General features: G+C 40.6%; 1 long non-coding RNA gene across 1 annotated transcript; it reads right to left on the reverse strand.

Moving 5' to 3' along the window:
* Nucleotides 1-327: 327 nt before the first annotated feature.
* On the reverse strand, nt 328-26,521 carry LOC125170520 (uncharacterized). Its single transcript, XR_007154066.1, has 4 exons — nt 26,382-26,521; nt 24,976-25,025; nt 17,031-17,231; nt 328-1,025 (listed from the first exon to the last, which is right to left on the reverse strand). It is a non-coding gene; the product is annotated as an uncharacterized LOC125170520 (long non-coding RNA).
* Nucleotides 26,522-27,741: the final 1,220 nt, after the last annotated feature.

Here is a 27,741-nt window from a genome sequence, read left to right on the forward strand (position 1 = left end):
TGCTGTTGATCCATGGGTATTTGTAGCAGGGATGTAAAAGATGCATACGGAACGTATGGATAAAATGGTTGATTTGTTAAATAACATTTCTAAGCCAGTGCATTATTCTACATAGTATTAATTTAAAATATACACAGCAGATTTAATAAGTGACATTGTATAAGTAAGCATTTAAAATTGTCTTCTGCTTCAGTAAAAATGTATATACTCCAGATGGCCCCTTGAAACTTAAAAAAAAAATCAATTTCAATGACAAATTAGGAAAACAACCTTTTATTTGGAGTTGAAGGTTGAAGCTACAATTGTTAGCTTTCTAACTGGGGCATATTGAGTGGTTTTAGAATCAAATACTCTCCTGGATTCCATACTTTACTCCTGGGGCTACTGTTTGAGTCACACTCAGCAAGACAAGCTATTTTATAACATAGGTAGTAAGGGGGGAAAAAATAGTAAGAGATATGGTTCTCAGGTCAGACAAATCTGAGTTCTGATCCCAATTGTACAAATGATCTATTTCTACATATTAAATTACTTCAAAATTTAGTGGCTTAACACAACTGTAATCATTTATTCTCGCATGTATTTCTGTGGGTCAGGAATTTAGGTGTGGCTTGGCTGGGCAGTTCTGGTTTGGGGTCTCTCGCGAAGTTACTGTCAGATGTCCACATTTGGGGCTGACGTCATCTGAAGGCTTGACCCTGGTTGCAAATCCACTTCCAAGGTGTTCATTTGGTTGGTGCTGGCTCTTCATGGGAGATCTCAGTTCCTTTTCACAGAACTGCTTGACCACAGCATAGCAACTGGTTTCATCCAAAGTGAGTAATTCAAAAGATCAATGTTGAGGGGTGCCTGGGTGGCTTAGTTGGCTAAGCTTTCTGATCTTGATCTCAGCTCATGTCATGATCTCATGGGTTTGTGAGTTCAAGCCCCACGACTGAGCTCTGCAGAGACTGTGGAGAGACTCCTTGGGATTCTGTCTCTTCCTCTCTCTGCCCCTTCCCTTCTTGCTCTCTCTCCAAATAAACCTAAAAAAAAAATTTTTTTTAATTAAAAAAAAAAAAGATCAAGGTTGAAGCTGTACTTGGTAGCTGGGACACAATGGGAAGTTACTCAAATAAGAGGGCTGAGAGCTACCAGCAGAAAGGAGGAGGGCAAGGGGCAAAAGCAGGGAAGGAATGTGTTTTGTTTTGTAGAATCAGCAGGAGACATCCAATCAGGTATTTCACCATTTAGCCCTTTCCATGAGCCAGTTTGAGCCAGATTGGATTGAGGATCTCTACAGAAGTCCCCTTCATTTGTCCTGAAGTTACCTTTAGCTCATTACAATAAGATCTCCTCCTATGGGCACTTTGTAGCCATTTTTTGAACACTTGATGTATGTATATACTAACATGTTGACCTTCTAGGCATATGCAATTGAACCAAAGAGTCTATGCAGGCTCCCTGCCCCCTGCCCCCAATACACTGAATAAAAGCTTCCTGTACAAACCCCAAGGCTGGGCAGTGTTTTGAGAGCTGTCTCCTACTTGTAACAATACAAAGTTCTTTGTTTTCAATACGATGGTGACGAACCCCTTGAGTTCAGTTAGCCTCTGAAGTCATACACAATCGCTTGTACCATGCTCTATTGATTGTAATCAGATCAACTCTGATTTTATTTTATTTATTTAGAAAGAGAGCAAGAGAATGCGAGTGGGAGAAGGAGAGAGAGAGAGAATCTTAAGTAGGCTCCTCGCTCAGGGCAGAGCCCGACTCAGGGTTTGATCTCATGACCAGGCCATGAGATCATGACTTAAGTTGAAATCAAGAGTCAGATGCTTAACCAGCTGAGCCCCCCAGGTGCCCCAGAATCAGCTCTGATTTGAATATGAGGGTAAACTACACAAGGTTGGGAATGTCCCAAGGTAAAGATCATTGACAGCCTTCTCAGACACCTGCCGTCATAGTTCAGCTCTGACACTTATTTTAGGAAGGTCCCATAGACCCTCCCTGCACTAATGTCCTTATCTATGAAACCGGGAATTCATAATAGTCTCTGATTCATGAAGTTGTTTGAAGATAATATAGGTCAAGTGCTTTTCACTTAGTAAGGACTCATTATGCATTAGCCATAATCATAATAACGATGTTATCAACATTGTTAGATGATGCCTGTGATATTGTGATTTATAAGAAATATAAACTTGGTCTCCCTCTTCTACACACAGCCTCTAAAACTCTAGTAATTTCCTAAGTAATCTGAGAAGTGAGGGCATCTTTTGTTCTTTTATACTGGTTCCTGAAATAGCTCCAGAGCATAAAGGTAAAAGGAGTGTCTTTTGTGATTCACAAAGATCCCCTTTCAACAGTGTCTGAGTTTATGTTACTGAAAAGGATTTTGGAGAGCCCTTCGATGAGAGAGAGAAAGAGAGAGAGAGAGAGAGGGTTGGTTGCTAGGGAAACCAACTGTGTGAATAGAGAGGTTGAACTTTCAGCCTGCCCTCCAACCTCCAGGAAGGGAGACAGGTTGAAGGTTGATTAAGTCTCCAATGGCCAAAGATTCCATCAATGGTGCTTAAATAAGGAAGCCCCCATAAAAATCCCTAAAGTATGAAGCTTGCAGTTCAGAAAGATTCTGGGCTGGTGAGCATGTGGAGGTGCTGGGTGGGTGGTAGGACTCAAGGGGACATGGAAACTCTCTGTCCCGTTTCCACAGACCTTGCCCTATGAATCTCTTACACTCAGCCATTCCTGAGGTGTATCCCTTGTGTAGTAAGCCAGTAGCCTAGTAAGTAAACTGTTTTCCTGAGTCCTGTGAGCCATTCTAGCAAATTACCACACCCGAGGAGGAGGTCGTGGGACCCTCCAATTTACAGCCAATCAGAAGCTTAGCCTTGCACGGGGTGCCTGGGTGGCGCAGTCGGTTAAGCGTCCGACTTCAGCCAGGTCACGATCTCGCGGTCCGGAGTTCGAGCCCCGCCTCAGGCTCTGGGCTGATGGCTCAGAGCCTGGAGCCTGTTTCCGATTCTGTGTCTCCCTCTCTCTCTGCCCCTCCCCCGTTCATGCTCTGTCTCTCTCTGTCCCAAAAATAAATAAACGTTGAAAAAAAAATTAAAAAATAAAAATAAAAAGAAGCTTAGCCTTGCAGTTGGTGTCTGAAGTGAGGTGGCAGTCTTGTGGGCCTGTTCCCTTTAATTTGTGGGATCTCTCCAAGTAGATAGTGTCAGAAGGAAGTTGAATGTAGGACACCAGCTGGCGTTGGAGATTGGTCAGTGGGAGAGAAAACTCCACACATTTGGGGACGAGAAGTGAAGTAGTGAGAGTATTGAGTGTGGAGAAGGGAAACAATGGAGTTTTTTCCTTTCAACAGCTAATAACCTTCCCATACAAAAACCGTATCTGTCAGTCAAGATCCACATCGTATAGGTAGTCATGTAGAAGGGTGACAGAAAGCCACTCATTCTTTGATAGATTCAGAGAGTATTAGAACTTCCCATCGCTTCCATGCCTCCCCTTGCCTACAGATCACACATTTCAGCTGTCTTTATTATTTTTTTAATGTTTATTTTTTAGAGAGAGAGAGACAGAGTGTGAGCAGGGGAGGGGTAGAGAGAGAGGGAGACACAGAATCTGAAGCGTCAGCACAGAGCCTGACGCGGGGCTCGAACTCAAGAACCACGAGATTACGACCTGAGCTGAAGTCAGACGCTCAACCGACTGAACCACCCAGGTGCCCCTTCGGCTGTCTTTATTGAACAACTCACATTTCTTTGTTATTCCATACTTTATGTCTTTGTAGATGCTCTTCCCGCCGCCTAGAATACTTTCTGTCTCCCCAAAACTTCACCTAACAGCAACTCATTCTTCTTTTTTCAATAAATATATTGATTTGTTTTCCTCTGCATTCTCTTTCTTTCTCTTTCTTCTTTCTTCCCCCCATATATGTACTTACCCTCTTCTCCCTCCCCCCTTCTTTTTTTTTTCACTCATTCAACAAATATTTACTGAATGTCACCCATATGCCAGGAAACACATTGGTCAACAAGATAAAGTCCCTGCATCCCTGGAACTCAAGGTTTGATGAGGAAGATAGATAATAAGTATCCTCCCCCCAAAATAAATACAGAAACATATAAAACGTCATGTGATGATAAGGGCTATGAAGAGATACTTAGTGGGATACAGACAAACAGTTGTGAGGGGCGCCAGGGTGGCTCATTTGGTTAAGCGTCAGACTTCGGCTCAGGTCATGATCTCATGGTTTATGAGTTTGAGCCCCACATAGAGCTCTGTGCTGACAGCTCAGAGCCTGGAGGCTGCTTGAGATTCTCTCTCTCTCTCTCTCTCTCTCTCTCTCTCTCTCTCCCTCTCTCCCTCTCTCTCTGCCCCTCCCCCACTTGTGCTGTCTCTCTCTGTCTCTCAAAAATAAATAAATGTAAAAACAAACAAACAAAAGACTTAAACAGTTGTGGACATGCGGAGCTATTTTAAGTCAGAGTAACTTAAATAATTTAAATACATTGATGTTCTATGCTCATATACGGTGAAAACCTCACAGTCAGAAATAAAATTATTCAGCGCTGTATCTCCAGTACTTAATAGGTCTGGATCCAAGGAGATATTTGGTCAGTATTTGTTGAATAAAAAAAGAAAAAATAATAAATGTGTGAATAAATGAATGAACACATGAATTTTAGATGAGGAGATGACAGCCCAGAGGTTTGACTTGCCCAAGACCAAACAGAGAGCAAGAAATAGAAATCTTAACTCCAAGAAGGCCTGTTTCAAGGAAAATGCTGTTTTTATTGTGTCATATTATGCATGCCTAAAACATCTTTGTTTTAATAATGCCCCATCTGTTCCTCTTTCAGTGTTGACTAGACTCAGCTACTTGAATGGAATTCTGAGAGTTTGCTTTTCTAGTTTTTTATTTAGTCTTCATGGAAACCATCACTGTTTGCTCTTGAATAGACAAAGAGCTTCACCATATATTTGTCCACCTGGGCAAGCAGTTGGTTGGTTATAAATCACATGGATTCGGAATGCACCACAGATCAGGAACCAGAAAAGAGTTCCCACTGAAATCCCCAAAGATTCTTAAAAAACATTTTTTTAACGTTCATTTACTTTTGAGAGAGAAAGAAACAGAGGCATGAGTGCGGGAGGGGCAGAGAGAGAGGGACACATAGAATCCAAAGCAGGATCCAGGCTCTGAGCTGTCAGCACAGAGCCCTACATGGGGCTCCAACTCATGGACGTCGACGTCATGACCTGAGCCGAAGTCGAACCCTTAACCAACTGAGCCACCCAGGCGCCCCGAGATCCCCTAAGATTCTTTTATAGAGGAAAATAAATCTGGGACAAGACTTCTAAAATTTTTTGGCTCAGGAAAACCGTCTTAAAAAAATACTGAACATCCCAAACAGCTTTTGCGTGTGTATTGTATCTATTGATATTTGGTGTGTTAGAAATTAAAACTGTAACTTAAAAAACATTTATTCATTTATTTTAAAATAATAATCAATGATGGATTACGTGTTAGCCTAAATAACAAATTTATGAGAAGTAACAGCATTTTTCAAAACAAAAAAGATACTTAATGAGGAGAGTGGCATTGTTTTACATTTTGAAAATCTCTTTAATGTCTAGCTTAATAGAAGCAAGCTGGATCCTCCTATCTGCTTCTGTATTCAGTTTGTTGTGATACCATTCATCATTTAACCTCTGTGGAACTGCAGTGCACATCCATAAGAGAATGAGTAATAACATCTTAGTATTATAACAAAAGTGGTTTTGATTTGTGGACTGCATGCAAAGTCTTGGGAGACCCTGGGGGTCCCTTGCACCATACTTTGAGAACCGCTAGTTGTTTTTTTTTTTTTTTAATTTTTTTTTCAACGTTTTTATTTATTTTTGGGACAGAGAGAGACAGAGCATGAACGGGGGAGGGGCAGAGAGAGAGGGAGACACAGAATCGGAAACAGGCTCCAGGCTCTGAGCCATCAGCCCAGAGCCCGACGCGGGGCTCGAACTCACGGACCGCGAGATCGTGACCTGGCTGAAGTCGGACGCTTAACCGACTGCGCCACCCAGGCGCCCCGAGAACCGCTAGTTTTAAGAGCCATCCGGGCACCCGCGTGGCGCAGTCGGTTGAGCGTCCGACTCGGCTCAGGTCATGATCTCGTGGTCTGTGAGTTTGGCCCCACCTCAGGCTCTGTGCTGACAGCTGGCAGCCCGGAGCCTGCTTCCCATTCTGTGTCTCCCTCTCTCTCTGCCCCTCCCCCGCTCATGCTCTGCTTCTCTCTCTCTCTTTCTCTCTGTCAAAAATAAATAAACATTTAAGAGCCATAAATTTGTATTAAGAAACAAACAAGGAGAGGCTCCTGGGTGGCTTAGTTGGTTGAGCGTCCGACTATTGATTTCAGCTCAGTCATGATCCCAGGGTTGTGGGATGGAGTCCCGAGCTGATCAAGTTCAGCACAGAGCCTGCTTGGGATTTTCTCTCTCTCTGCCCCTCTCCTCCACTTGTGCTCTCTCTCTTAAAAAAAAAACAAAAACAAAAACAAAAAAAACTCCAAGAAAATGAAATCAAACTATGCTTTGCGTTATTATTCTAAAAATCTTATGTTTTCATATTTCTGTAGTAGTCTTCAACTTTTAGGGCACGTGCTCGAGAATCATGTAGGCCTATTTAAAATGCTGGTCCTGGGTTTCCATACCCAAAATTGCTGATGTATTAAGTTTCCGCTAAGACCTAGGACTGTGCACTTTTTAACAAGTCTCCACACCAGTTCCTCTGCCTCTGAGCTAATACTAATCCATCGTGGATAGTTTGAGGAAAATTGTTCTAGAGAAAAAAAAAAAAAAGTAATAACTTGGATATTTTGCAAAACTAAAACAGGATGAAATTTTAAAATTTTAAGTGAAAGCACATATCTGACCTGAAAGCAGGAAGAGACCAAGGGAGACCTTGTGTGTGTGTGTGTGTGTGTGTGTGTGTGTGAAAGTCATGGGCCCATTCTGTAGTTATTGCACCAAGAATGTGTATTTTTGGTAGCACGTAGCATGTGGCATTTTCCTGTTCATTAGATTTCACTATAGTCTGAAGTCCTTCATAAGCTCATCCAAACACAGTTCCTCAAACTATTAAGATATTTACTTTATACCATGAAAGAAAAAAACACATTTTTTTCCTCGAAGGAGCTAAAGACATCATTAAAACATCATTAAAACAAACAAACAAAAAACACATTAAAAAACAGGAAACGTAAAATAAGGACTTGAAAATCAGTGAACATTAAGGCAGCTGCCTTTGGCTAAAAACAGTGATGGAAATTAAATTCACCATTTCATCCATTCACTTATCAAATAGTCATAAAGCTTGTAGGCTGGGTTTTGGGAATACCAAAATGTTTCCCCTGTAGACTCTTCCATTTCTGCCACTGGTATCACGATCTACCTTGTTTTTTAGGCAGGAAAACTGTGAGCCACTGGACTTCTTCCTTTTTTACATCACACTTCTCATCTGTCAACCAGTGCTACTGACTAACTCCAGAAGTATCTCAAACCCGTGACCCTTCTCTCACCTCATCACTTCCACTTTAACCAAACGATCACCACCTTTTGCCTGGACTCCTGCAACTGTTCCTAACTGTCGTAACTATTCATTCATTCATTCATTCATTCATTCAAGCATTCATGCATTCATGCATTCAAGTATTCATTCATTTAAGATTTATGAGTACCTGCTAAGTACCAGGAACTTTTCAACATAGTTGAAAGCAGACCTGGGAAACAAAACAGACAGAACTTCTGCCTTTATGGAACTTTCATTTAGTGAGGGGAGAGAGACAAAAAAGTAGTCATACAAATATATGCAGGTATACCAAATAGATGATTGGTAGAGTACCAGAGTTTCAAGAGAGAAGTCAGAAACATTACTTTTCAGTCATCTGGTAATTCCAGGAAGAGGTCAAGGACTCACCTGATCCCAGGGCCTTTGCACATACCGTTCCCACTACATAGGACCCTCTTTGCATTTTTCAAGGCTGATGCCATCTCACACTTCACCTGATACATCATCTCCCTAGAGAGGCCATCCCTGACTACCTGGTTTAAATTAGGAAAAATAATTTCCATTCAATGACCTGTTTGTCTTCCTTCTTGGCGCATACAACAACTTGAAAATATATACTTACCTACTTACTATTTCTCCCAATATTAAACTGTAAATTGCATCTTTGTTTTGTTTATCATTGACTATTTAGGGCCCATCACATCATGGACATGTGTATTAGTCATGTTTCTACCAGAGAATAGAATCAATAGGAGAGTATAGATCATATATATGAGATTTATTGCAAGGAATTTATTTATATAAGATATATGCAAGAAGCAAATATGTAAGTAAACTACTACAAAATAACAAAGCAACTATGATGTCCTAAAGGCTGCAGTCAGTACCATGGTATCCTGAATAGGACAAAAAAGTCACTGAAGCTGAAGTGTTAATTCTTACATAATTAGCTACGAGATTAGCAATAATACCCATTAGTATCAGGGGAAGCTGAAATTCATTTATTCCTAAAATCAGCTAGATACATACAGCTTGCTCCGGAACCTTTTCTTCTTTTTTCTTTTTTCTTAAAAAAAATTTTTTCTAATTTTTTTCAGACAGAGTGAGAGACTGAGCAGGGGAGGGTCAGAGAGAGAGACACAGAATCTGAAGCAGGCTCCAGGCTCTGAGCTGTCAGCACACAGATTTACCTTATTTTAGTGACTACGTAATATTCGTGATAAGCAAAGTACTGTAATTTATTTAACCACTCCCTTGCTTAGAATCATTTAGATTGGTTGGCTGTTTTCTGCTATTGCTAGCAGTGCTGCCGTGTATGAAGGACGCGTTTGGCTGAAAGTAATAGAAACTCTGATTCAATCTGCTTGAACCATTAAGAAATTTTTAGCTCACAGAACTAGAACTTGAGAGATAAAGAGGCTTTGTTGCTGATATATTCACGTCTGGGCTCAACAAAGCCACCATTTAGCCAGGTGCTTTCCATCCTTCTTCCCTGCCATTCTCAGAATCCACTCCATCCCAAGGCTGGCTCACCTCTGCACATAAAATGACTGAAAGAACTGCACGCTTTTTTTTTTTTAATTTTTTAATGTTTACTTATTTTTGAGAGAGAGAGAGAGAGAGAGAGAGAGCGCTAGTGGGGGAGAGGCAGAGACAGGGAGGCAGAGGGAGGGGCAGAGACGACCTGAGCTCAAGTCAGACGCTTAACCAACTGAACCACCCAGGAACCCCTGCATGCTTTTTTATTTGCAAAGCCAAATGGACAAAGAGATTTGGCTCCTTCAGGTCTCAAGGGTAGAAAAAAACTTTCCCAGAAGTCTTCGCTAAAGGTAACTCACATCTGATTGGCTAAATTTGGGCCACATGCCCATTTCTGAACCAATCAATGGCAATGGGGTTGGGATTACTCTTAGACCATTCAGACACCCTGTTTGTCTTGGGGTCAGTTCCCCAAATTGCTCTGCTGCTTTCAACAGTAGAGAGATGGGATGGATATTGCAAAAATGGAATCAAAATGTCCAAATTTTCAAGCTGTTATCTCACTGAACTATATACACCTTTGAGAATTCGTACAATTAGAATCTCTTTAGGATAGATTCCTATTAGTACAGTTGGTGACTCAAAAGGTATGCATATTTAATGTGTTGATAGATTCAGCCAAATTGTCCCCAAAACAAGAACCACAATAAAAACAAAAAAACGAAAACGGAAAAAACGGAATCCATTTGAAAGAACAAGTGAATACCTCTTACGCCATGCATGTGCCAAAATGGCCTGTCTTAAATCTCACTCAAGTGATATCTTTCTGACCTCAAGATCATAAAATTAATTCTCTATGATCTCTTACTGTTGTAAATAACAGTAATATGTCTTCTAATAGGGGCTCATCCTTGCATTCCTTAAACTGTACTTGCTAATACAATGATGCATTTCATTTGCTAATATTTCATTTGTGCTTTTTACAGCTGGGTACCCAACTGAGGCTGGCCTACAGTTTTGTTTGTTTTTCTTTGGTGGTGGTGGTGGTATTCCAGCCTAACAGAATGAAGTAGGGAACTTTTCACCTTTGTCTGGATCACTTTCTATAACCTGAGTTACCTGTTCTTTGAAGGTTTGGGATAATCTGGCCACAGAATAATGTGGCTTGGTGACACTTTTGTGGATAAATGTTTGGTCCTAGCAATGTTTTTTGCTATTTTTCCTGTAAATACTAGTGTATTCAGATTTTCTATTTCTCTACCCTTTCTACTGTTTTCTGTAGAGAAACACTACATTTAAAGTATTAATGTCATAAAATTATATGTAATACTTTCCTAATACATAAAAGATCCTTAATATTTAGTATATATATGTAAAGTCCCATACTTTATTTCTATACCTTTTCCTTTCCTCTTTATCAGATTTTTCAAAATTGGATTCTTCAACTTTTTTCTCTTACTCATTTGCTTACTTATTACAAAACAAAAATAAAGCCTTACATATTTTCCCCCAAGAAGCACCTGGGCCTGGTTTTATCTGACCATTTTATCCAATAAAGGTGAATGTGTCACCAATAATATAGGACAATGCCTGTTAACTTATATTGTCACTTGAGAGGTGTTGAGTGACAATATGTATAAGGCTTGCAGCATTTCTGATAATTTATTTTCTTAATCTTTTATAAATTAAGCTTTGAGTTTCTGAAGCACATTATGTTAAACCCCTATCACCTACAATAAACTAAATTCAAGATATTAAAATGTTTATCAAAATCATATTTTCCTGATGGCTTTACCTAATCAGATATCTAAAAAGTTTTAATATATTAAAAATAACGGGGGGGGGCACCTTAGTGGGTTAGTTGGTTGAGCATCTGATTTAGGCTCAGGTCATGATCTCCTAGTTTCTAAGTTTGAGCCCTGCACAGAGCCCACTTCAGACCCTCTGTCCAACTCTCTCTCTCTGCCCCTCCCTTTCTCTCTCTCAAGTATAAATAAACATTAAAAAATAATGATAATCAAAACATTGGTAAGAAAGGTGACACTGTAGAAGAAATGAGAATGTCACAGTGGAGGGAAGTTCTATTAGGCTATAAAATTGGAATAAAATCCTCCAGTCATGAAGGTGGGCAAGAGAATCCTGAAGAAAGAGAAAACACATTAGAAAGGAGAATAGGGACAAATGGGTAGCTTAGTTGGTTAGGCGTCCAACTGTTGATTTCAGCTCAGGTCATGATCTCACGGTTTGTGAGATCGAGCCCTGCATCAAACCTTGTGTCAAGCTCCCCTGGGCATGGAACTTGCTTAAGATTCTCTGTATCCCTCTCCTTCTTCTCTCCCCCTGCTAGCATGTGCTCTCTCACTCTCTCTTTCAAAAGAAAGAAAGAAAGAAAGAAAGAAAGAAAGAAAGAAAGAAAAGAAAGGAAGAGAAAAGAAAGGAAAAAGAAAAAAGAAAGGAGAAAAATATGCTAGAACTCATCAAACAGAAGTATAGGATGAGATACTCAATAGGAAAGGAGGAAGCTTAGGAATTAACTGTTTCATCTGTGAGCACTCAAGGGTCTGGAATCTGTTCTCATATAACACACACTTCTCATTTCACTGACCCATGTATTTTCCCCATTCAAAAAAAGCATTCATCCCCAGCATCTATTTAGACTTCAATATCTCTCAACAAGTCCTAGAGGCACAATTTGACAGAATCTGCTCAGACCTCTCCAAAATGCTTCATCTTGTATATTATTCCCACCTCAGTCTGGTCATTTGACTCTTCCACTTACCTGAGAAGAATAATAGGTTGTGTTAAAGGTAAGTCTATGAATAAATATATACATGTGTTAATATTTGCTAATATCTACTAAAGACTACTTATTTATTTTATTTTTTATCAATTCTTTACTTAAATCTTTCTTTGAAGACTTGATTTTTTTAGAAACTTCCTACCTCTGGCAGCCCTCTCTCTTCTTTCCCTCCCATCTTCCCTCCTCTGAGGTAGACATCAGAACTTCTGGACTGTGCTAGGTTATAAGCAAATTCTTCATCTAGATCTTCTTACCCAGAGTTAATCTTCAACTCTGCCCATTCTTCTACAAAACTCATTTATTGAAGTTTTAAAGGTTCTATGATTATCTTCTTGATTTCTAAGATTGTTTTCATAATTGCGTATATTGTTACATAGGAATATATACCTGTACTCCTCTTTTATTACCCAAAGATATTCATTAGACCTGAGGATGCATGGGTGGCTCAGTCGGTTAAACATCTATCTACATCTTGGTTTGGGCTCAGGTCATGATCTCACAACTCATGAGTTCGAACCCCTCATTGGGCTCTGGACTGACAGGGAGGGGCCCGCTTGGGATTCTCTCTCTCCCTCTCTCTCTGTGCCTCCCCTGTTCTCTCTCTCTCAAAAATAAATTAAATAAACTTGAAAAAAGAACTATCTTGGAGTCTTTTCTTCAAGTGTTGATTCGTTGTTGGGGTTGATGCTTTTCTCTCCCAGTATTACTCCAACGGTGACTCTTGGTTGTGTGCTTATCTTTGTATCTGTGGTTCTGTGTATACATGTCTGTGGATTCAGCTTCTGTTTCCTACATCTTGTCTCCAGGGATCGTGGGGTGGGGCAGTACATGTAGCTGGAGGAGGTGTTCCAACAGTGTCTTCTGTGTGAGTCCTTCCTACCCCTCCCAAGAGTCATCAGCTCTCTAGGGCACTGCTCTGTTGTTTCAGACTAGGGTCCACTGTGGGGGTCAAGAGCTGCTCCCTCTGCTTTATATTAAGTGGGGAAAAGGGGGAAGGGCCAACCTGCTCAGCTGCTTTGCACAGGATTCCCTAATTAAAAATAAAATTTTTTTTAATGTTTATTTTTGAGAGAGAGAGAGAGAGCATGAGCGAGGGAGGGACAAAAAGAGAAAGAGACCCAAAATCCGAAGCAGGCTCCAGGCTCTAAGCTGTCCGCACAGAGCCCAAGGCGAGGCTCAAACTCATAAGCTGAGAGACCATGACCTGAGCTGAAGTTGGACGCTTAACCGACTGAGCCACCCAGGCACCCCAGGATCCCCTAGTAACTATGACCCCCCTTTGCTCCATTGAATCTGCTGAATGGGCTTGCAGGTTCCTGGAATTACAGTTGGGTCTCACAAAATTACTTATAATAGATTTCCATTAAACCACAACTCTTATTTTCGATTATTTACATACAGCATAAAATGAAGCACATTTATATCCACACTGTTATGATTTGATCTCCATTAAGAGAACTATGAGAGATTTCTTGAAGCCTATGTAAAAATGCTTTTGCTTTACGATCTGCATAAACTGTTTTAAGAAACATCTAAAGAAATATGAAATGGGGTGCCTGGATGGCTCAGTAAGTTAGGTGTCCGACTTTGGCCTGGGGTCATGATCTCATAGTTTGTGGGTTTGAGCCCCGTACTGGGCTCTGGGCTGACAGCTCAGAGCCTGGAGCCTGCTTCAGATTCTGTGTCTCCCTCTCTCTCTGCCCCTGCCCCGCTCATGCTCTGTCTCTCTTTCTCTCAAAAATAAACAAACATTAAAAACTTTTTTTTAAAAAAGAAAAAGAAATATGAAATTCTTGACTTGCTGTTTTTAAAATGCAGCACTACCCATGAATCATATTCCTGGTGGTATTTATTGATCTAATAGAGACAATGGAATCATAGTTTTGAAAAAGGCAAAGAGGTAAACAAAGCAGAAGCGTTAAGTGCAAAGTCAGACCTCATGTTAAGAATCTTTTAGTGGGAAATTATTACCATCGTCATCAGAAGAGAAACTAAGTTCCTCCTTTTACAGAAGAGATCTTAAATATCTCTATATTGTTTGGGGAGATTCAAGGAGAAAGAGAAAAAAAAGAAGACATCAGCTCAATATAACTTATGTTTTTAAAGGAACCCAGACCATTGAGATGATATTTTTAAATTTTTTTTAAAATTTGGAAAGCAAGTCTTTTGCTGTTATATTTAATGTTATAGCTAGAATATTACATTTAGGTGCGGTTACCAGTATCCTGTATATACAGGACATGCCCCGTATTTGTTTTGTACTGTGCCCGTGTACTGACTTTGTCATGACCCCTTAAGTGCCCTGTATTCAGCTTTTTAAAAGAAATTACAAAAATCAGCAGCTAGAGCTATCTTTCTGCCCCAGTAAATGGTACTTACATCACTTACATGGAAATACCAGCTGCAAACCATACTCCACAAACATCTCAACCATCTCTTATGGCCTCTCCTGCAGGTTTGGCTGCAGGGAGATCAAAGAGAGGAACTGAGAATGAAAAGTATTTCTTTTTCATACTCAAGAAAAGACTACTCTTCGACCAAATTCCCAAGCTGTGAACAAGTAAGCATTGTTAATTCGAGTTAACTTCGTATGAGTGCACATGCTCTGAAAATCAGCCAAACAGTTGTAGCCTCACTCCTGTGGCCTGTTTCTGGAAAGCAGCCAGTTAACAGCCTTACTCCAAGTGTCTAAAAGCGAGCAAATCAGTAACAGCCCAAGCTTCTGAAAGACATTTGGTGATAAACCTCCAGTCCTGAATGTCAGCAAGCTGCGACAATGCACGCTTCGAGACAACAGCCATTCAAAAAAATACCCCACTCTAGCAGCCAAGCTCCTGAAGGTCATGGTTAGCTGGTGGACAGCAGCCTTTCTCCAGTGAACACACTAGCACAGCTGAAAATCTTTCAATCTGTACACACTCCACTTCTGAAAACCCACCGATCCCCGAATGTCAAGCTTCTCAAAACCTTACATAAGATCAACTCTGGCTTTCTCAAGAAAACAATGTCTTACAAACACAGCTGACTCTTGAACAATCCAGGGGTGAGTGGCGCTGACCCTGTGGTCGAAAATCTGTACATAACTTTTGAATCCTCAATACCTTAATGGCTAATAGCCTACTGTTGACCAGAAGCCTTATGGCTATCATATATGGTAAATAAGCACCTATTCTTATGGTATGTATTCTATATACTATAATCTTACAAGAAAATAAGCTAGAGAAAAAATATTATTAAGAACACCATAAGGGGGCGCCTGGCTGGCTCAGTCGGAAGAGCATGGGACTCTTGACCTCAGGGTTGTGAATTCAAGCCCCACATTGGGGGTAGAGGTTACTTACAAATAAAATCTTTAAAAAAAAAAAAAAAAAAGAAGAAGAAAACCATAAGGAAGAGATAATACATTTACAGTACCATACTGTATTTATCTTTAAAAATCTGCATGTAAGTGGACACGTGCAGTTCCAACCCATGTTGTTCAAGAGTCAGCTGTATAGATTTCCCCTGTAGGCAAACAGAACGTTTACCTTTTCTGCATCAGAGTTCAACTGAGTTCAATTCATTGCTAGTTGGCAAGTTTGCACTCTTCGTTCCTGGTTACAGGTCATGATGAGGTGATTTGTGAGTGATGGATGGCAGCAACATGGTCAGAAGACTACCAAATTCAATCTTCAAATTCTGCAGTGATTGATAAAGCAAATTGGTAATTTTGTAATTTGCACAGAATCAAAACCCCAAATGTGAGAATAAAAAAGTTTTATGACCAATTTCTGAACAGTGGACATTTATTAAATGAGAAAACGAAAATCCTTTGAAGCTTTTTGTATAAGATACAATTGTTCACTCACTATAAATACTGTCAGATACAAAGCAACATAACCTAGCAGCTGAGCACAAGAGATGTATGACTTCCTCAATCAGTACGAAAGAAAAGGATAAAGTAAGTTTTTTTAAATGATTTAGAGAGATTCAGATGAAGAATAATCACAGCAGAGGCTGTAATGGCCTTCCATGGTCTATATCTTCATTCAGCCCAAATGTTTAAATGTACTGCTATCAGAAATATTTTCTCATTTCAAAATTGCAAGCAAATACTAAACAAACATCAAATCAAGGGCCAGGACAAAATCTACAGCAATGCTAAAAAGTGTAAAAACCACATTCATTAATGCAAGTAACCACAATCAGAAAACGCTTTTCTCTTGATTGGGCAATATTTTTGTGAAAGAGGATTGCTTACAAGGCCATTGTCCATGAAATCCCTTCCAGATGAGACTTCAGAAACATTAGGAAATTGTAGCAAAGACTCTCTTATAAGCCAGAGTTAATGAGATACATTGAATTGGAGGTAGACCATGCAGTTGTTTGTGTAAAGGTGCTGAAAAGTCAAAGTTGATGCAAAGCATACAATGATTCCATAAAGTGTTGGCTGTCCTGCCCTAGTCTGCCTAATGCTGCTCAGATAGCATATGATGTTCTTTCTTTGGACACTGTCATGACACTGTTATGAAACTGTTCTCCTACTTCAGCATGTATACTAATGCCATCAGCATCAATACCCTCTTTGTACTGAGCAATTAAAAACGTCATGATTTTGTTGGCATTATTCAGTTCTAACAAACACATTTGAAGGAATTCTCAGTTTATCACTTAAAGCATAAAATCATACTTTAATTATGAAGAAAAGGACCCCTTAATTCTTGTTGAGGTTTTTTTTTTTTTAATGTTTATTTATTTTTGAGAGAGACAGACTGCGAGCGGGAGAGGGGCACAGAGAGAAGGAAACAGAATTGGAAGCAGGCTCCAGGCAACAAGCCGTCAGCACAGAGCCCAGCGAGGGGCCTGAACCCACCAACCCTGAGATCATGACCTGAGCGGAAGTCGGAGGCTTAACGGACTGAGCCCCCCCAGGTACCCCTCTTATTGAGTTTTAATAGAGTAGTCTCCCCACCCTTATCCATACGGGATACATCCTACGACCTCCCATCTGAAACCGCAAATAGGACCGAAGCCTACATATACTATGTTTTTCCAATACGTAGGAACCTACGATAAAGTTTAATTTAGAAGTTAGGCACGGTAAGAGAGTAACAACAATAACAAATAATAAAAGGGAACAATCATAGCAGTATACGTAATAAAAGTTATGTGAACGTGGTCTCTGGCTCTCAAAACATCTTGTCGCACTGTACTCACCCCTCCTGTGATGATGTGAGATGATAAAATGCCTGTGTGAGGGATCACGGAAGGGGCGTGTCGCAGACTTTGTGACGTCACCGAATGGGATAAGTGAGGGGCGTGTCGCAGACTTTGTGACTTCACTGACGTGGCGTCAGGCTGCGGATTGACCTTCTGATGCCCCTGCTTCTGGTCGGGGTTGACTGCCTGGAACTGGATCTGCAGAAAAGCCAAATCCCAGAGAATGGGGAACTAGTGTAATTTATTCTGTAAAAGCTCCCTATTTCTTGGTCATTGTCTTCAATCAGTTTGGTAAGAGGATTATGCAAAGTGAAAAAAGAGCTACAAGGTTTTCAACGGTACTCCACTGTTTAAAGGAATTTGCTGAGTGTGTTAAGGAAAAAGTTGGCATCAACTTTATCCCTTTCGTTAGCAAGGCTGCTGGTGAAAAGGTCAACTGTACTTTTGAACAGGAAGAGAAATTCCAACTTGAGGTAGATAATAACTACAGCACTTGTAACTAGGTTTCGAAGTCAATATTATCCTTTGAGGAATTTGTTTTTTTGTTGTTTTGTTTTTTTTTTTTTACTGGATGTTGCTAAATAGTCTTCTAGCATGGGAATAAGTAGAATCACCTATATTATCGAAGAAGGAACTAAAAAAGGACAACAATGGGCATCTGGGTGGCCCTGTCAGTAAGCAATGGACTCTTGATTATGGCTCAAGTCATGATCTCATGGTTCTTGACATCTAGCCCACCCAGCTCTGAACTGACAACCCAGAACCTGGTTGGGATTCTCTCTCTGCCCCTCCCCTCCTTGTGCTATGCTTAAAAAAAAAAAAAAAAAAAAAAAAAGCAAGTTATGGGGGCACCTGGCTGGCTCAGTCAGTAGAGCATGTGGCTCTTTATTGCAAGGTTGTGAGTTCAAGCCCATGTTGGGTGTGGAGCCTACTGAAATAAATAAATAATAAATAAATAAATAAATAAATAAATGAAAGACAAGTTATGCCATGAAAGATGGTATGTGCTTCAACCAATCAAATTTGAAGAGCAATCATCAGAACTTTAGCTTTATGCTGGTATATGTTTAGCATACTGTCTTATAATGATAATATTGAGCATGTTTTCTCATTAATGGATGTTAAGTAGGTGGACAAAATAATAATAAACTGAATGTGACCACTGTAGATGATATGTTACAGTGTAAGTGGAACATAGACTGTGACCACAGGAACTTTATAAGCAAATTTGGCAAAGCAAGGAAGTATTAAGGAGAGCCAATCATCCGGGAAATAAAATTAAGGAAAGTGGTATATAATTTAGGTGGTTAAAATTTATTTCAGATAAATAACAAATACTGTTATAGTAAAATATGTCCCATGCCATATTTTTCATTTAATCTAAATGTATATATACATAAAGGCAATTAGATATAAATCAAATTTAAATGGGGATTTATTTACATGACCATGAGATCGTGACCTGAGCTGAAGTCGGACGCTTAACTGACTGAGCCACCCAAGCGCCCCTGCAACCACAATTTTAGAACATTTTCAGCACTTTAAAAGAAACCTTCACCCTCGAGCTATTTGCTTTTGTCCCCCTCTTCTTTTTCCACTGCTCCCAGCCCCCAACAATCAACCAGCCCTGGGCACCACTAATCTATTTTCTGTCTCTATAGATTTGTCAATTCTGGACATTTCATATGAATGGAATCACATAATAAGCCATCTTTTGTAACTGGATTCTTTCACTTCTTTTCTTTTTCTTTTTTCTTTTTTTAAGTTTACTTATTTATTTTTTGAGAGAGGAATAGAGTGCACGCTCATAGGAAGGGGCAGAAAGAAAGGGAGAGAGAGAATCCCAGGTAGACTCCACAGCACGGAGTCCAACTCAGGGCTTGAACCTACGAACCATGAGATCATGACTTGAGCCAAAATTAAGAGTTGGATGCTCAAATGACTGAGCCACCCAAGGCACTCCAGTTAGCATAATATTTTCAAGGTCATCCATGCTGCAGCAAGTATAAGTACTTTATTCCTTTGTAGGACTAAATAATATTCCATTGTATGGATATATCCCATTTTGTTTATCCGTTCATCACCTGATGGGTATTTGGGTTGTTTCCATCTAGCTTGTTACTTAGGAGTAGATGTCTTGGGTCAAATGGAAACTAAATTATTTGAGAAGCTGCCAGACTGCTTTCCTAAGTGGCTGCATCATTTCACATTCCCACCAGCAGTGTATGAGGGTTCTGATTTAGCCACATCTTCACTTGTCATTATCAGACTTTTTTTTTTAACTTTATTTATGTATTTTGAGAGAAAGAGAGAGCAATAGAGCACGAGCCAGGGAGGGGCAGAGAAAAAAGGGGAGAGAGAATCCCAAGCCGGCTCTGTGATGTCAGTGCAGAGCTTTACCCGGGGCTTGATCCCACAAACCATGAGATCATGACCCCGAGCTGAGATCAAGAGTCAGACGCTTAACCAGCTGAGTCCCCCAGGCCCCCCTGATTTTTTGATTCTAGCCATTCTAGCAAGTGTAAAATGGTATTTTATTGTGGCTTTGATTTGCATTTCTCTGATGATTGATGATGTCCAGCATCCTTTCATGTTTATTGGTCATTTGTAGATCTTCTTTGGAGAAATGTCTATTCAGATCATTTCCTCATTTAAAAAAATGTGTGATTTGTCTGTTTATTATCAAGTTGTAAGAGCTCTTTATGTAATCCAGCTACACGTCTCTCATCAGATGTATTATTTCCAAATATTTTCTTCCATTCTGTATGTGGTCTTTTGACTTTCTTGATTGTGTCCCTAGAAGCATAGAAGTCTTTAATTTTTGATTAAACCCAATGTTTGGATGTTTTTTCATTTGTTGCATGTGCTTTTGGTGTCGTACCTAAGAATGCATTGCCAAATTCAAGGTACTACAGATTTACCCCTCAGTTTTTTTCTAAGAATTTTATAGTTTCAGCTCTTACATTTAGGTCTTTGATCCACTTTGAGCTAATTTTTATATATTGTGTGAGGTAAGCACTCAATTTCATTCCTTTTTAAAAAAAAAATCTGTTTAATGTTTATTTATTTTTGAGAGATAGAGCATAGGTGGGGGAGGCAGAGAAAGAGGGAGACAAAAGGATCTGAAGTGGGCACTGCGCTTCAGATGCGGGGCTCAAAGTCACAAACCGTGAGCTGAAGTTGGACCATGAGCCACCCAGGTGCCCCTCAGTTTCACTCCTTTGCTTGTGGCTATGTCGTTTTTCAGTACCATTTGTTGAAAAGATCCCTCTTTTCTCATTGAATAGTCTTGGCACCTTTGTTAAACATCCGACCAGCATCTCTGAAGTATAGGGGAAGAATTTGTAGCCAAATAAGGTTTGGCTCTTAGAGAGAGATTGCCTTGAAACGATCTGTGGATCTCCATTCGAGAAGATGACCAAAAGGCTTCCAAGTGGGCCAGGAAGTACTGCCAGACACCCTGGGGCAGCTGAACCGGATACATCCTCCTCTTTCCATGAGGAACACTAGCCTTTACTGATGAGAAGAAAGGGAGCAGGAAGTTCCTCACTGACACTTGACCGAGGAACGAGTTACAGCTTGTCTGCCTGTCCCCTGCAGATCTACCCCTGCATCTGCGGTATCACTCACAGCTTCCCCTCTGCTTAACGCACCTCCATAGCTTGAGCAACCCTTGGGGGCAGTTAGAGCCAAGAGCAAACGAAGAAATGTTCTTAGCATCTTGATGAGCACTGAGAAATGTACAGAATTGTTGAATCACTATATATTGTACACTGTATTTACTAACATAACACTGTCTATTCATTATACTTGAATTTAAAAGAAGCAAGAAAGAAATGGTCCTAGGCAACCCAACAGCCAAAAAAAAACAAAAAACAAAAAAAAAAACAAAAAAAAAAAACCTAATAAAGAGCAACCAGAACATCCAGAATTGGGTTAGCTTCTACTGTACTAGTTGGCAGAGGAGACAGAAGACGACTATAATAATGAATAAACAAGTAATAAATACATAAGCATGTACTCAAGAACTCTTTGGACCTAGCCAGCATTATTCTGAAGCTAAATTATTCAGTGAAAACATAAAAAAGGGAGAGACGATGAAATTGAGAATCTAATTAATGGTGTGATGATCAAACAGAAGAAATATCTGAAGAAGAGAAAGAAGAAGAGAAACAAGGAGGAGGAGGAAGACGAAGAGGAGGAAGAAGAGGAGAGAAGAAAGGAGGGGGGAGGGGAAAGGGAGGGGGGAAGGAGAAGGTGGAGGAAAAACATCTCAAAACAAAGAACAAAAGTTCTGATTTAAATAAACTGAAGTCATCACCTTGAAAAGATTTAGCAAGTTCCAGGCAGGAATAAAAAATAAATAATACGTCTATTCCTAGATATCTCCTGGTTAGTTTTCTGAATTGCAAGGATAAAGGGAAATCTTACAGGCTTCCAGACAAAGGACAAAGTATCTGATTGGCCCTAGACTAGGACTCCATGGCAACAATGGAAGGCAGGAGACTGTGGAATATCTATTACACATTCAAAGAAAGGAATGTAATCAGAAAACCCTGCTCTCAGCCAAGATGCCCTTCGCCTCCCAGAGTAAAAATAAACCTACTGATGAATATGGGATGATTGAGATGATTTATCCCACATGTATCCTAGCTGAGGAAAACACTAAGGAAGAGTGTTGAACACTTTCTTGAACACTAAAGGAAGTTGAAGAAAATATGTAAGACCGATATGCAACACGCTCTCCAACACACATCGTTAAATCTAAATACATGGCAGTGGAAAGCTTGGGAATGTGTAATCTAAGTGTCGAAGAGTCTCAAAACTGAAGAGTTGAAGACTTATATGGCAAAGGAAAATGTAATAATAGTTCAGAAGTAAAGTTACCAGAGGATCTCAGCAAGCAGGAATTAAGAGTGGGAGAGGGGGAAGGATTAGCATTCGAAAGCTCTCCTTTAGAAAGGAAGGAAGCAAAAACATCATGAGGACTGTTAGAAAGACAGTAGAATCCTGTATCTTGTTTTCACACAACAGTAGAAAAATACTGATTTTATGATGAGCGAGAGAAATCAGAAAAATAACCTCCAGTAGAATGGAAAAGTAAAAACCGCTAAAATGAAGGTACTTCACCAGAAGAACTTGGAAAGGACCTCAGTTTTATGCCCAAGGGCTCAGTTTCCTGGCCCTCAGCATCTGAACAGCTCAGCCCGCAGCCAAGATTCTTAATTGGACCCTTGCTCAAGTGTGTGAGAAAAGCTTTCTGGAGAGACGGGCACACAATTTGGAGGCAGGCGAACTGTCTGGATCATAAATCTGACACTTTGCAGCTTGCTCTGAGCCTTTGATGTCCTTATCTGTAACATGACGATTAAAAACACCCCTCATGGGGGTGTTGCAAACAGTACGGAATAACATTGTGAATACGCTGTGCCCAGCCTAAGTAGACACATTTACAGCAGTGATGGTTACTTTTATTACCATTCTTATTATTTCTTGGGATAACCCCAGCCCACAGATGCTCTGCAGTCCTGGAGCCCAGGGGCATGGTTTCAGCTCTGCAACCCATTTTACCTCTTTTCTATGTGATTTTGCTCAGCAATCCCAAAAGCACCCTCTAGAACTCTCATCCTGAGACCCAAGGTAGACTACACTGACCTTTTGGATCTGTTTACTCAAATCTTTGAACTATCTTGAGATGAATTTGTTTATCAGTATCTTTACAAAGGGAGTAAAAAGATTCTTTTCTGGGGCACCTGGGTGAGCGTCCGGCTTCGGTTCAGGTCATGATCTCGCAGTTAGTGAGTTCGAGCCCCGCGTTGGGCTCTGTGCTGACAGCTCAGAGCCTCGAGCCTGCTTCTGATTCTGTGCCTCCCTCTCTCTCTGCTCCTCCTCCACTCCTGCTCTGTCTCTGTCTCTCTCAAAAATAAATAAACATTAAAAAAAAAAAAAGATTCTTTTCTGGCAATTTTGGGAAAAAATGTGTGAAAATTGCTTCCTGAAATAAAAAAGTCAGCCATTTTGGATTTTGAAGTTTAAAAAATTGAATTTAGGTTTGGACCGTCCCAGACTAACATTGAAACCTATAAATTAAAGGCAAATTACTTTCTCCCAGTTGAGACCCATTGCAAATTCCTGCCAATATCTGATGTGGGTAAAGAAAGAGTATTTGATCAGAATCAAATGTAGTTTGCTTTTTGTTTTCTCTCTTTCTTTTTTTATTTTTATTTATTTATTTTTTTTTTGGTTAAAGTAGACTTCATGCCCAGCGTGGAGCCCAACATGGGGCTTGAACTCAAGTTCCCTTAGATCAAGATCAAGACCTGAGCTGAAATCAAGAGTCAGAGGCCCAACTGACTGAGCCATTCAGGTGCCCCAGGAATCAAAAGCAGTTTAATTGCATTGATCTTAAAATATTGTAGATGGGAAAAAATCTTGAGGTTCTTGCACATAATGGCTGAATTAACATATACAGACAAATTTATATCTTGGAAGAAGAAATAGCATAGAAAAATATGTAGAACTAGATTTCCATGCAGCATTAAAAACAACCTTAATGACTCACACAGAGATGGTTTTTTTCTGAAACTAACATGACAGTTCTTCCCATTGTGTGCCCAACAAGTAGACTTTGTTATGTTCCCTTCATAACAATTTATTTAAATTAAGTGAAATCTGCTTCTGTATGGGATGTAAGTTGTTTTGTTTTTGGTTTTGGTTTTGTTTTTTAAGTTGAACTCAAGAGAAACAGAGAGTGGAATAATGGTTGCCAGGGCCTTGGGAGTAAGGAAATAGGGAGAGGCTGGTAAAGGGTATTAGCTTTTAATTATAGGATGAATAAAGTCTGAGGATATAATGTGTAACATGCTGATTATCGTTGATAATACTGAACAGTATAATTGAAATTCACTAAGACGGTAGATCTTTATTTTGTCTTAAGTTTATTTATTTTTTTTTTTTATAAATTTTTTTTTTTTTTCAACATTTATTTATCTTTGGGACAGAGAGAGACAGAGCATGAACGGGGGAGGGGCAGAGAGAGAGGGAGACACAGGATCAGAAACAGGCTCCAGGCTCTGAGCCATCAGCCCTGAGCCTGACGCGGGGCTCGAACTCACGGACCGCGAGATCGTGACCTGGCTGAAGTCGGACGCTTAACCGACTGCGCCACCCAGGCGCCCCTGTCTTAAGTTTATTTTTGAGAGACAGAGACAGAGCATGAGTGCAGAAGGGGCAGAGAGAGAGGAAGACACAGAATATGAAGCAACCTCCAGGCTCTGAGCTGTCAGCACAGAGCCTGAGGCGGGGCTTGAACTCATGAACTGCGAGATCGTGACCTGAGCTGAAGTCAGATGCTTAACCGACTGAGCCACCCAGGCGCTCCAAGAGGGTAGATCTTTAAAGTTTATTTTTTTATTTTGAGAAAAAGAGAGAGAAAGTGTGCATGCACAAGTGCGGGAGGGGAAGAGAGAGAGAATCCCAAGCAGATTCCACGCTGTCAGCACAGAGCCCGAATGGGGGGGCTCCATCCCAGAGATCATCCCAGAGAACCCTGAGATCATGATGTGAGCCGAAATCAAGAGTCGGATGCTTAACCGACTGAGTCACACAGGTGTCCCTAGGAGGGTAGATCTTTAGTGTTCTCACTCCTCCTCCACCAATCTCAACCAAGAAAAGGCATAGATGTGAAGTGATGGATGCGTTAATTAAATCATGATGGAAATTCCTTCAGTGTATACGTGTATCAAATCAGCACGTTGTACACTTTAAGTATATTACAGTTGTATTCCTCAATTATACCTCAGTAAAATTGAAACAAGTTATTAATAGAATGGAAAAAATGGATTAAATGAATCTGCACATTCTTATCTGGGCAAATCACACAGGATAGACTGTCCCTGTAAAGCATTTTTCATTCCTTCAGGGACTGCATGGATTTTCCTACCTCAGTCATGTTTCCCTTCGGGCTCTATTCTGATGGTGGTGCCATTCAGTCTGATAAGAGAATTAATCGAAGGCAGGTCAATTCACACATTCTATTTTCCTAAGAAACTCCCCCAAATCAAACTTAATTTTATCTTCCCAGGATATGTTTCTTCCTGACTTGTCAGACCCTTCTCCCCGGAGCCTGGTAGAGCGTTCAGTTGTCTCTGATTACTTGCTTCCTCCAGCCAGTCCACAACCAAGTCCTGAGCCTTCAGCCTGAACAATGGCTCCTCTGTCCCTTGCATCCTGTCCATTTTGGTGGCCAACTCTTGATCCAGACCTCCCCATCAGGGCCCTCTAAAATGACATTTCTGCCTTCACTTCTGTCCTTCCCACAACCCAACTCACACCAAGAACCAGGTCAAATTTCCTGGTACCCAGCTCTGATCACATAACTGTTCCATTTGAATCACTCTCCATTGCTTTCAGTATTACACCCGAAGTCCTCAGCCTCTGCCCACTGCTTTTTCCCTCTGCCTTCCACTCCCACCCTACCCTGTAGTCAAATTGTATCCACAATTTTCCTAAAAATGTCTCCTCGAACATATGCAACTCAGAAGGTTGTGAGCCTTGGCTATGGGGTAGCTTTTCTTCTCCCTACTATACACTGTCCTCCGTGTCTACCTGTAAAAATCCTTCCTATCCTTTGGGCAAAAGACCTCTCCATTCTGAATTTCCACAGTGCCTGGCTCATATCTTTCATGACATAGTTATTAGTTTGCTATCCTGTATGTATGTGTGTGTGTGTGTGTGTGTGTGTGTGTATGTGTTACATATTCCTCTTCAGGATGGGGGCTGTGTTCTATTTGGACTTCCTGCAACTCCCCACACAAAGTGTGGCACCTAAGAGGCGCCGATAGATGGCCATTGAATAAATGAATAAGTGAATTCATTTGTTGGATTGGATTTTGCCAAAGCAGACTTGCTTTGTGCAATTTATTTAATCAGAAGTTTAGTTTCCTATAGGGTTCCTTGAAATTTGAGCAAAGCTTACTGCATTATAAAGTTTTCGTTTATAAATAAGCAGAGTTTTTACATACAGGTGGTAGCTCTATAATTTTTTTTTTTCTATTGATGGCAATCTGAACAGCCACCTTAGAGGTACCTATGATGATATATGTCCTACTGGCCAGGAGATGATTAGAGTGGTGTGAGCACACGTTAGTCCAGGGTTTGGTGAGTGCCTGTGACTTCCAGGCTGTGTTCTGGAGAGAAAATGTCTGATGTGGAGGACAGAGCATTTCCCAGCAGACCATGATGCCAACCATCTGGGGCAGGTGGCATTTGTGTCTTCCAACATGTCCAGAGATATTTGTTTGTACTGCACTGTCCTTATTTATACACACGAATGGGAAGGATACTTACTGATTCTTCAATTAGTGGAAGTCGTTAATCCTTTCAGTACTTCAATCCCTTTGGCCAAAGAACTTTGTCTGCTCCTGCCACATTACAGGCGCCTGACCCTTTCTGGTTAGCACGTTAATGGCTGAACATGGTCACTGCTGCCCAACCTGGGAGGAGCAAACCTCCCTTGTTTGCTGCTCTCGTTGCTGGGGTGATAGCACATTGTCCTGGAACAGAGAGAAAGAACTCAAAGGGATTATCTTATCTTGTTTTGAGATGATATGATGCCTTTCAGGGGAACTGTACCTTTCAAATGCTCTGGCAGTCCTCTGCACAGTCTGTTGTCGTTGTCCATACCACAACTTGTAGATAGTTTATCAGGGGCATCACTGTGATGGGGGTAACAGGGAGGGGGAGACGTAACTCTGGTAGAGACGGAGCAGAATTGGATGGACCATTGTCCTTGGATAATTAGGCTTAAGTGACTCTTTTATACAATTTTTTTCTTTTAATGTTTTTACTTATTTTTGAGAGTGTGCACATACGAGCGGTGGAGGGGCAGGGACAGAAGATCTGAATCAGGATCTGTGTTGATAGCAGCTAGCCTGATGCGAGGCTGGAACTCACAAACTGCAAGATCATGACCTGAGCCGGAGTCAGATGCTTAACCGACTGAGCCACCCAGGTGTCCCCAGACTTAAGTGACTCTTGAGTTGATTCTCTGGTAAGCACTGATTGCCATAATGCTCATGTCACCCACTCACACCTCTGGCTCTTAATAAAACATGCTTCCCAGAAGTGAATCCTTTCTCCCCAGTTTAATAAAACTGGGCATGGCATGGGACCAAAAAAAAAAAAAAATATCCTACAGAGAAGGATTTGTGTCATGGATTCCATCCAGGGTTTCTGGAATCATAGACACCAGAGATCAAAGGGACTCTTTAAAGACCCCTTTAAATCCTGTGGATTAAAAAATAAAAACAGCAGTGGGGTCTCTTTCCAGACCAAACAAAACCATTATTAGAATTCCTAGATATAGAGTAAAAATTCAAAGCCAAGCTGGTTTGATTGTTGGAGGAGTTGGGTGTTGTATGTGTGGGGGCATGTGTGTGATGGGAGGATGTGCTTTATTCCAGACTATCAGTCTATCCTTTGCCCCTCATTAAATCTTTGAGTCTGGGGAAAATATAGATACCCTAGGGTTCTGTGGAGCTCAGTATAAAAAAACTCCTTTCAATGAAAGATGGGGAAACCAAGACCCAAAGAAATTAGAAGCCTAATATTCCAGTATAAGCTGATAGCAGAGCAGAGTTAGAACCCAGGTCTCCTAAGTGTTCGTTCTGTTCCTCCTAGAATAGGTCTGTTATTGGCAGAGGCTGGG

The sequence above is a fragment of the Prionailurus viverrinus genome, chromosome A1 (genome assembly GCF_022837055.1).
Source record: "Prionailurus viverrinus isolate Anna chromosome A1, UM_Priviv_1.0, whole genome shotgun sequence".
In the NCBI taxonomy this organism is placed as follows: domain Eukaryota; kingdom Metazoa; phylum Chordata; class Mammalia; order Carnivora; family Felidae; genus Prionailurus; species Prionailurus viverrinus.